This window comes from Seriola lalandi, unplaced genomic scaffold (genome assembly GCF_002814215.2).
Source record: "Seriola lalandi dorsalis isolate HSWRI2012SDOR001 ecotype SW California unplaced genomic scaffold, Sedor1 jcf7180002054687, whole genome shotgun sequence".
Taxonomy (NCBI): domain Eukaryota; kingdom Metazoa; phylum Chordata; class Actinopteri; order Carangiformes; family Carangidae; genus Seriola; species Seriola lalandi.
In genome coordinates, this window is record NW_019525240.1 from 1087143 (window position 1) to 1099448 (window position 12306).

A 12306-nucleotide genomic window follows, 5' to 3' on the forward strand; every position below is an offset into this window, starting at 1 on the left:
GCTTGTGGTTCAGGTGAGGTAAAGGAAACTCTGTGGTTTGGTTAAATACAGTAAACACATTAATGAAGTGCTTTGAATGCAGAAACAGAACCATCCGTAATATCCTATTTTCAAATCCCACCTTAAAACACACCTCTTCAAACTTGCCTATATTGTTTCACCAGCGTTTAATCATATTTATTTTTATGCAATTATATTTATTCTAATTTCCTATTTCCTATTTTCAAATCCCACCTTAAAACACACCTCTTCAAACTTGCCTATATTGTTTCACCAGCGTTTAATCATATTTATTTTTATGCAATTATATTTATTCTAATTTATTTTGTATTCCATGCCTTGTATTTGCACTGCACATGTGCTGTAAGCTGTAAGGCACCTATAAATAATATCTCTCATCATCATCATTTTAGCTGCCATGAGTAGATATCATGGTAAAGAGTGACAGTCAATGTATTGCAGATTTTACTTTACAAACTTTTTTCCAACTCCAGTTTATTAGACCAATGTGTAATTTATATCAAGTTCCAACACAGGAAGTAGTGTGTCCTTTCTGTAGCGAGACAGGAAGTCAGGTTGTAGTCATTGAACCCAACAACTCCTGAACAACAACCTGAATAACTATCAACCCTCTGTTACAACACACAGAAGTACCTCCTGAAATAGCACCCCTGCAGCGGCAGAAGAACCAGACCTCAGTTGTCATGGTTACAATAATAAACACGCAAATATACAGACAATGGCGCACCTACCTTCATTGCCATGGTTACTATAATAACAGTCATGGCTTGGTTAGGTTTCAGAAAAAATGGTGATTTAGGTTAAAATAAGCACTTCCTCAACATTCGATGTCTTTGTTGACATGGTTACAATAATAACAACGTGGTTTACATTGTTTGGTCATGGATAGTAGAAACAACATAAACTGCTACTTTCACATGGGAATAGAACACCGCTCTCCTGTGTCATATTCATCCATCCACCACAACCTCCTCCTGTCTTTCTTTATGCTACGTCACCAAACTTTTCTCTTTGCTCCTGTCATCATTACTACAATCACTAGATGTGGACCATTTTTTTTATGCTAACCATAATCTTTCCTAAATGATAAATTTGGTTATATTAAATATTCTTATTGTCTTTTGCTGAACCACACCAACAGTCCCACTGTGTAGCCATAGAGCTAAATTGTTTCCAGAAATTATTAAAACTATTAAAACTATTAAAAACACATCAGTGAGCCACACTGTTACACTGGGTGACATGTTCCTTCATCACCATGAACGCATACACACACACACACACACACACACACACACACACACACACACACACATACACACGCACATGCACACGCACAAACACAAACACACAAACACACACACACACACACACACACACACTGTGGGTCATTTTGACTTGCATAGACACACCTCTCTCCACAGTGCAGTGTCAGAGCTGGAGAATAGTCTGGCTGCACTATTATCATCCTACCATAGGTAAGAAAATGCATTTCTCCAAATCAATCAGTGAGCCCAGGATGCAGCATGTGTGTGTGTATGTGTCTGTGTGTGTCCAGCTTTTACTCTGCTTTGTCACTGGTGGTTGGTGCGAAATACATTCTGGGATACTGGCTGTATACTTTAGTGTGAGCAGAGGATTTGTACTGTATTAACATATGAAACATGTATTTTAGCCTCAAACTGCAGCAGCTGCCTCGGGCTGCAAACTATCTATAGCCTATTGTACTGCTGGAGCATCAGCACAAGCAGAGCGCTGTAGAGCTTGGGAGATAAAACTCGCTGCCCACAGTCAGTACTGTACCGCCCACAGTCTTCCACCTCGACAGTGCATCGCTCTTCTTCCCCAGGGCTGCACAGTTACTTCCTGTTTCACCACCAAACCTCATGGGAGTCTTTGTATTTTTAATTGCTGCTGGAGCAGAATGGATGGAGGAACCTGGAGCGAGCCACATGATCAACAAATAAAATCCAAGTCAAACTTGAACAAAGTGTTCCATTATTGATGGAGTAGGGAGCTGATCGTGTGCTTAAAAGCAATACAGTCTCCTCACACAAAGAGTCTTGAATTACTCTTATTAAACAAACAAATAAAAGTAATGCTGACAGAGTTGGACAGGGTTTTTTTGTTTTTCTAATTAGCCTTGTGCCACACTGATCACATAAATTCACACCTCCTCTTTGACCAACACTGAGAGGAGGGAGTACGCTCAGACAGAATCCGGTGACAGTCAGGATCATGTCGGCCATCTCCTCAGTGGAGTTGTCTAAGAGGCTTAGGGCAGTCTACAGTGGGGAGGTTGTGTTCATTATCGGCTGCAGTGCAGTATGTGAGACACTGTGCCCAGTGGTACATGGCTGAGTCACCCAAGGATTCTGAGTATTTGCATCAGTGAGCTGCATCAGACTAGGAATCTATCTCAGGCAGCTAGGTGTAAATCAAGTTGTCTTGCAGGGAGCCTGTTGTGAACCTGTACAAAAAAGTCTGGTCTTGTGCTCATATTCTGCTGTTTCTTCATGGGTTCTTAGATCACATTTGTCAAAAATTGTGTCTTCTTTGGCAGTAAGAATTACTCACCTTTATCCTGTTTATGCACTTCAAATAAAAGCTTCTTTTTATTAAAGGTTGTGTAAACTAGATGTCGCACTAGACCACCAGCATCTCAGACCAAAAACACTTCCTCAGCCAAACCTCCGGCCTCCATTTGGCCACAACCCCCTCTATGGTCGGACTGGGAAAGAAATTCAGCCTTGGACTAATCTGCTGGGACTGACCGCATGAATGACACTGACGGAACTGGCAAACACTTTTGGATGTTTTGATGGTCCACCTGCCGAATGGGATTTGAGCCAGTAGTCCCTATGTCCAGTCCAGTCTAATCTCTTTCTTTATCTGAATCTTTTCAGATGAAAACCTGGTTTCTTCTTCAGGGTGTGTTGTGTTGACATTCCTAAATAGCGTACGCATCCAGATCCAATTTGAACTCTTGAATTACTGCTTTAAATGGACAAATGTAAAACAGGAGAAAAAACAGAGGATTGCATGATTATTGTTTAGTTACTAAGGTGTTATGCAACTAACTAATACATAAGTCAGGGTAACTCACCTTGCAAATCTTAATAAACGTGAAACAAAAATTACGAAATTCTGCCAGGCTTGAAGTTGATGAACTCTGTTTCTGGAATGTCATGACTATTGTAGATATGTTCTGTGTTTGCACAAGTGTTTAATCTTTACAACTATATCTTTCGTACAGTAATGTAAAATGAAATGTGTTGATATTAAGACCAGTAGTAATAGTATAATACTAGAATAGTATAATAACAGGTCTTTACAAAAAATTTACTTTCATCTCAACAGATATGCCTCCAAAGAAGAACCAAAAGACGAACCTCAAAGATTCACCTGGAGGTAATTTAGCTATCCTATATTTACATTTCACCATTTCAAAATTCTATAAGCAGTTCACATCTAATTGTGGACAGTGATATAAATGACATTGCTCGTGAATTAAAGCAAACTAAATGTAGTATAAATTGATTAAATGCAATTCAAATTTTATTTGTATAGCACCATATCATACAAAAACTGTTCAAAGTTTACATGAAAAATATGCAAAAAGGTGCTTATACACAGACACGTACATGCATACATACATGTAAACACACACATACACACATGCAAACACACATACTGTACAAATATGGTGAGTTCATATAAATAAAAAAGCTCGAAAAGGAAGGTGTTTTCTTTGGTTTTAAAAGAACACAGTTCTTCATTGGAGAAAGTCAAGATCAGGTCAGCAGGCAAACTGTTCCATTCTTTAGGTGCATAAATGCTGAAAGCCATTTCACCAGACTTTGAAAGTGCTCAAGGCACATGGAGATATCCACCTTGTGACCTGAGAGATCTGCTGGGATGGTATATTGATGACATGTCTGATCTACTGAGTTCTGATGTACAGAGGAGCCAGACCATGAAGTGCTTTGTAAACTGTATTCTGAAAACAACACAAAGCCAGTGAAGGTTCCAGAGAACTGGACTTATGTGTTCTGATCTTCCTAGTTACAACTCATGAGTCCTGGATAAATTGTAATCAATGCATTGTTTTATTTTGGAAGACCCATAAACTGGGAACTGCAACAATCTAGCCCTCTTATGACAAATGTATGTATGGGTTTTTCTGAGTCAAACTGAGAAAGAAAGAAAGAAATTTTGGAAATGTTTCCAAAACGTGAATGGCGACCTTGGTGATGACTTGTCTATAATCTGTAAAACTTGGTTCACCATCCATGGTTACCTCTAGGGTTTTTAATCAGTTCACTTGTTTTTAGTGATTTGATTTCCAGGTACTTACAGACCAGCTGTAGCTAGGCTTCATAACCCACAACCAAACTCTAATTTTTTCCCCCCGTTCAGCTAAATAAAGTTTGCTGCTGGTTATTTTCTTCCAAGCACCTGACTAGTTGAAGTCATTGGTGAATAGTGCGATAAGAAGCTGCTTGTTATAGGCATAATTATGGTAGCCAATGCCAATATTTGCTGATGATACAGCCAAGGGAGGCATGTATAAGTTGAAAAGAGGAGGGCCCAGGATGGAACCCTGCGCAACCTCAAATATTAATTTGTGTCTGTTGGAGTGGAAGTCTCCAAGTGTGACAATGAAATTTCGATTACACAGGTAGGATTCAAACCACTGGAGAACTATACTAGACAGACCCACCCAGTTTCTTAGCCTTTCCAGCAGGATCCCATGATCTGCTGTGTTGAATGCAGAGCCTAGGTCTAGGAGTATTAGGGTATTTGGGCTGAGTTTTTTTCTGGGGTGAAACTCAATGTAAATGTACACTTCTTTGCTTTTTCAGGATGCAGCCATTGGAACAGTGGAGGAGAGCAGTACTACCCAGTGAAGAGGGTCGTAAAAAGCAAAAGGCTCAAGGTTTGCTATGTCAAAATTTGAGGTAAAATGCTACAGAAGAACTTAGTGTATTTGATTTGACCACAACTTGAAACTGTTGAAAGTCATCTGGCCATAGGTTTGCTTGTAATGGTAAACATGCTTTAATGTTTTTCAGGGGAACTACATGGAATCGGTGGAGTGGGAGCCCTGTTCCACATTGTATGTAGAATTTCTTTTAATTTAGTTTGATTGGGGGCTAAGAACAAAAACAGACAGTAAAATTATAGGGAAAGACCAGAAACAACTGGAGTGTATTTACAGAATGCAGGTGAAAAAGAAAGCTTGACAAATTGTGTCTGATCCTGTTCATGACCTTTATAAAGAGTTCACAAAACTGCTCTCAGGAGGACAACTTAGAGCTGCAATAGCAACCAAGAACATTTATAGAAAATCCTTTATACTAAATGCAATAACCTGGTTGAATTCATTAACATCACTCACACTGGAATCATGTCTGTTATTGCTGTCTGTACTATGCATGTTGTGCTAATTTTATTATTGTATTGTATGTGTTAACCAGCCTAGCAAGTCAAAAGTAAATTTCCACATCTGTGGACAAGAAAGATTATTATTATTATTATTATATAATAATCATCATTTCTGGAATCTGGCTTCTTTCCTGTTGCTTGATTGTAGTTTTCTTGAGACATGATACCCAGGGTTTATAGGTAAGAGTTGTGTTAGTTCATTTTAATTAATGTTAATAATAACATTATTTATAATATAAGTTAAAAAAAATTCTTGCTGGATTGCCACAATGAGCATAGGTTACATAAAAACCATGTCACTACATACTTACTTGTTTTTGGATGTACCTGATAACTTTATATTTTTGGTGTGTTTTGCAAAACCCTCAAATACCTCAAACCCTTGAAGACTCTTAATAGTATATCTAAATTTAGTAATTATGTGAACTGTTGAAGTTTTTTTTATCTATTTTTTTTTTATTATAGCATTTATTTACCTTTTGATCCTTTCCATACACGGTACATCTATGATTACCTTTTATTTGCACAGTTCTACAATAGAAAAAGTTCAGGACAGTGCCGTTGAATAATTGTTATTCAATAAAAATCCGTCAGACATGTCTCTAATCATCTTCATCAAAAATGAAAAAAAAAAAAAAAACAGAAATTGGACAGCAGATAGAAGGTTGATCGTACACCGCCAGTACATGTCACACGCGATGTCAAGAGTATGATGGGGTTTTTTCTTTTCTTTTTTTAATTCTTTATTTTAGATATCACATGAACATTAACAGTATGTACAAACAAAACTCTACATAGCAGGGATAAATACACAGAGTCATAAGAAAAATATAAACCAAAAAAGTGAATAAAAATATAAGAAAAATAATGCATCAAAATAATGTATCATCAGTTCATATCAAATTAATCAAAAACAATTAGTTTTAATTGCCCTTTTATTCTTAATTCCTCTTTCCCTAGTGCCATATTGATGCAGTTATTGATAAAAAATTTACAAAATGTGGTTTGGAATCCATCCATCGCTTCTTTTGAATGTGGAGTTTTAATAATAAAATTAACTGTACAAAGACAATAATATTTTTTCTTTCAAATATGTTTCAAAATAATAATGTCTTTTTCCTGAAATTTGATATTTTTGCCCACTTTGCTCGCGCATGCGTTATCAGGCTCGGCTCGATACGAATGTGCTTTTTTTGAACGGGTCACGGTTAGATGCCTGGAATTAGAATTCTAACCAATCAAACAGTTACGTCAATTAACAGAAGCAACACACCTGCTCAGCTAACCATACAACGCAAATAGCGTTAGCAGCGTCCATAGCAACCACCATAGCAACGGGAGACAATCCCCAGCTGTGCTAACAATGCTAATGTAAGTGTATGCTTACAACAGTTTTTAAACCAGCATGCACTGAAGTGTCACACGTGTCCATCCTCTTTGCCCACTTTTGGAATGCTGGGAGTTAGGGGCGGAGTCAGGCACTGCCAAAATGATGACAACAGAGAAGCTCACTCTGAGCTTCAAAACTGTGACAAAACTACACAAAAAAACTACACAAACTACACAAATTAAATCATGACTTTAAACCATGGCCGTGATGCCTGATTTTAAAAGTGTCATGTCCTGTGGCAGATATGATCCTGTTTCTTGACATGATGTCTTCAGGGTTCATTTCTCAGACTTCCTCCAGAGCCACTTAAGACATTATACAACCACTGTCACAGGCTGAATAGTACTACCGATGGCGAGTAAACAGACCTTTAAGTGTTGGATTGCAGGAGAAATGTAATTATAATTACATGTGGGTAACTGTCATATTCCATGTAGAAACTACATGTATTAATCACAACAACCAACAATGTGTCTAACCTTCCACTACTGTGCCAACACAATCAAGATATCAAATCCTCCAGGAAGCGGGTCTGTATTTCTGAAAGACAAAAGGCTAACTCCCATCAGCCATCTGCTCTCATAGAGTCTCTTTGCCAGGCATTTTCATGCCAGCGGTGAGTTTGGGTATCAAAGTAAAGACACATCAGACCAGAGCAAGCCGGGCTCAGCTTCAAATGGTCGGTACTGGCTCTCACACCTCACCTCCAACTACAAACATGGGCCATGCAAAGTCTGGCACTGGCTCCAGCCACAACATTTCACCTACTTTTACCTGCTTTTAGAGACCAGCTCAGGGACATGACACAGAAGAAATTTATTTTGTCTGTTGGTCTGTTTTATAGTTTTGGATGGTTTGAGATTGAGTTCAGTTATAAGCAGGAAGCCAGAGACAACTACAGCTCCTCTTCCTGTCCTAACTCTCCTTTGTTGAAAATGTTTCTGTAACTCAAAAAATTCTCTCACACAGTTTCTTTCACTGGTCTCAATTTAACATCCACCTGGTTTTCAACCTAATTAACATACATTTTCATGTGCAAATGAAACAGAAGAACTGTAAGGCAAAATGCTTATAGGAGACCTCATTTGAAAGGTAGTAGTAGTTTGCATTTGACTGAAACCCAACCTAAACTACATCAGCTACATGTTTTTTTTGTCCTCACTTGAAAAACAATTCATTTGATAACCATAACAAGGATGTAATTCATACAAGAACAATGACAGCCATTATATTCCTTCTACATCTTGTCAAAAACTCCTGTGTGAAGGTTCAGGCCTCTGGGTGTAATTATGAGAGCTGTGGAGAAATGTGCTTTAACTCTTTAAATTATGAAACAATACTTTTGAAACCATCAAACAACCAAAGCAGAGCTGATCCTCCTCTGCCTCATACACTTCCACCTGCAGCCTGTCAGCTGTTTTCACACCCCTCACAGCCTATATGCCTTGGCTCCTATATGCCTCTGACTGAAATAATCGTTAAGGTACGTTCGATGTGTTCACCCAGGCCTCCTGGAGTGAAAACTGAACAGATCTTTACAGGGAGACCTCCATTTTGTAGCCAGAAAGATAATGAAAACCCACTGAGACAGCCGCTGATGCAGCAGAAAGTGTCATGTGTCTGGGTTGGGATCTCCTTTTCCTTCTGTGTTTTCCTTGTGTGTGTTGTTTTGCCATGTTGTTTCTCTTTCCCTTGTCTCTGTCTCCGCCGTCTGGTTTGTTTGCACATATCCCCATCAGAGGCGTGGCTCCACCTGATCTCCAGAGCATCCTGGTACACCTGCAACTAATCATTTCATCACAGTCACTACTAGAACCCCTAGCTTTCCTCCACTCCTTGCCAGATTGTTCCATCTCTCATGCGGGATTGTGATCGGCCAAACTACTTTTAGTAGTCTAGTCTCTGTTTTTTGCTAAGTTTGTTTTTGCTCATTACCTTTTTGTCTCCTATCAATAGAAGTCTTCTCCTGTCTGTGCCTCGTGCACCAGCTCCTGTCAAGGAACCACTGCCACACCACGCCCGTCTACCTGAGTCCGCCAGTCTCTCTAGCCATGCCATGCACCTGCCATCTTCAGCCACACGCCAACATCCAGCCTCCCTTTCCCCTTTATCTACCTTGTGCTTCAATAAAAACTCATTTATTTAATCACAGTTTCAGAGACTGCATTTGGGTCCAAGCATTTCCCATTCAGCCTGAACAGAACAATCTGGCCACCCATGGACCCAGATGACTCTGATTCAGATCCACTCCACAAAGCTCTTGCCGCTCAAGGACAAACAATTGGATCAACAAAACCTCCAGGAAATCATGGAAATTCTCAGAGGAATTTCAACTCACGTAAATCAACTTGGAACCCAACTCTCCCAGGTATCATCTTATTTTTCCTTTTATGCCACTAATTCCACTGCTTTACTCAACACTGCTTTAGTTTCCAGTGCAATCACCACCTGAGGCATCTACCGCTCATGCCCCCTCTCCTTCATACCTGAAAACCATTCATCCCTATACCACAAATTACAGGAATTATGATGTTGGTAATCGGGAGCTGCTGGCAGTGGTTCTGGCAGAGTTGAGACATTGGTTAGAGGGAGCCAAACACCCATTCATCATATAGACTGATCACAAAAACCTTTCTTACCTTCATTCTGCCAAGAGACTCAACTCGTGTCAGGCTCAATGGGCATTAATCTTGGGTAGACGCAGGTTCACGCTCACTTACCATCCAGTGTTGCTGCAGCGCACTGGGAAATAGAGAGCGTGGTTTGAGAAACTCAAAGCACTGAACCTGATCCAGGTAATCGCCCACCTAACTGACTTTTTGTTCTTGCTGCAGTTCGTTCTCAGGTTCTCCAGTGGGGACATTGATTGAAGCTCTCAGGCCATCCAGGTATTCATCGAACACTCATTTATTAAACAAAGATTCAGGTGGCCCTCTATGGGTTTTGATGCCCCTTCCTTTGTCTCTGCCTGTAATGTGTGTGCCCACAGCAAAGCTTCTCATCATCCACCAGCAGGATTACTATGCCCTCTACCGGTTCCTTCTTGTCCCTGGTCCCACATAGCCATGGACTTTGTTACTGGCTTGCCTCCATTTCCAACAGCACCATACTAACCACTGTCAACTGCTTTTCCAAGTCAGTTCATTTTGTGCCACTGCCCAAACTCCCCTATGCCTTGGAGACTGCTAATCACTTTGTCCAGCATGTTTTCCATGTCCATGGCATCCCTCAGGACATCGTATCTGACCATAGGACGCAGTTCACTTCCCAGGTTTGGAAAGCATTTTGCTAGGCTCTGGGAGCAACTGCCAGTTTAACATCTGGTTACCACCCTCAGTTCAACAGTCAAACCGAACGTGCCAACCAATATCTGGAATCTGCCCTAAAATGTGTCATGTCACACCATCCGTCCTCATGGAGCACCCATCTCCCCTGGATTTAATATGTTCATAACTCCATGACCAGTTCCCACCACAGGTATGTCCCCATTCATGGCTTCATTTGGCTTCCAACCACCCCTTTTTCCCATTCAGGAAGATGAGGTCACAGTGTCTTCCGTCCAGGCCCATCTATGACGTTATCACAGCATCTGGAGGACAGTTCGAGCCGTCCTTCTTCACTCTTCTGCCTGCAACAAGCAGAGTGCTGATCGACATTGCACTCCAGCCCCCGATTACCAACACAGTCGGTATGGCTTGCATCACGTGATTTCCCCAAGTCCTCCAAGTGGACTGTAAGAAGCTAGCTTCTAGGTTTGTGGGACCATATGAGATAGACAAGATCATTAACCCTTCTGCTGTCAATGAATGTGCACCCATTGCTTAACAAAACCTTTTTGATGTTCCTGATCTGTTGACTCTTATGGACTAACGGATCTGATCTTTGGTTGAGTACAGACACATCAAGTTACTCACTAAATTAACAATAATTAGCCACAGCTGACAACCTTTTAACAGCAGTACTGGCTAAACATGAGAATCTAGATGAATGTTTTCTACACTGCTCTTTGCTTAAAATAAGGAAAGAGCACAGAGAACAGATGTGTCAGCACTGGAGCTTAGTGAACTTGTGTATTTTACCAAACTTTGTATCAGATCTCATAGTCACCCAAGCAATGTTTTACATACACACACATTGTTTTTCATTCACATATCCAATGAAATGCTGCAGTGCAGAGCCAGAGGAAATACAACCTGGAACCATTTTTTCATGCTTCAAGTCTATTTCCTTCTGTAGTCATATGTATACATGTGACTGTGTGTTGGCCTATAAAGCTGCTATAATGCAGGCGAGCTATTTCAGGACTCTGCCTGAAAAAAACCTGTGCAGCCACAGACAGGCTAAAGTATGGTTTTCATTTCAGTGGCATGTTAACAGATTAGAGCTTCACAGCCTAAGATGCACGCCTCAGGACCACCTGAGTAATCGGTATTCATTACTACATTAGTACAGACAGAAGGACACACATATAAACACCTGCCAAAGTACTTAAACCCACCTCTGTGGTTGTTACTGCTACAGTGAGTATCTCCAGGACAACATTTTGCCATGAGAACACGTACACACACACACACACACACACACACACACATAAACAAATACACAAGTGAGGTGAAAATGCAGCTGGTAATAACGTGTCATATATAAAGCAATAAAGAGCTTTGGATGGGTATTTATCACTTCAGCTTTATAGAACTGCTGTCAGTGAGAGGTGGGTAGGGATCAGCTTTCAGAATAACAGTGATAACACTTGGAGGGAGACTCAAACTGATCAATTTCTGCTGCTTAACCACCAGACTGTGAGACACTGGCTTAGATCTTCTTCCTCTATTGTACATAGAGGGTTAGTGAATAGACACATCACTGCCTGATCTTCACCCCAAGGTGCAGCTGACACCTACTGTGCCTGTGCACATTAGCTCCAGAAGCCTGATACCACATTAAGAGACAAAAACTGAGGTGCATTGTACTGAAGATAACACAACAGTATATGTGCAGGAAGGCTTGGAAACACTTGTCTGACAAGATCATTATAACTCAAAGTCTACTTACTGGCTTTTCTGGCTTTTGCAATCAGCTTTCAGGGTCTTCATCAGGGAATGGAAATGGTTCAGTTGGTTCATCAAATGATGTACAGTTCATTTCTTGCAAACTGAGCTCACTCCATCCACTTATGAAGACCATGAGATACGATTGAATATTTCAAGCTTTAAAGCTCCATATTTCCCTCTTCTTCTGTGTTTTATTTGAAGCGTTGATCCATAAGAAGATATATTTGTGGTTTTAAGAATCAAAAACCATCTCAACGTAGTTTTATATCTCCTCTCTCAGGCTTCTCTCTGGAGCTGTAGTAACAACAGGTCGGTGGAAACAGGACTGTTTTCTGAATGATCTAATAAAAATACAGCAGATTTCAGGTAAACACTCAGAGACGTCAAATCCTGCAA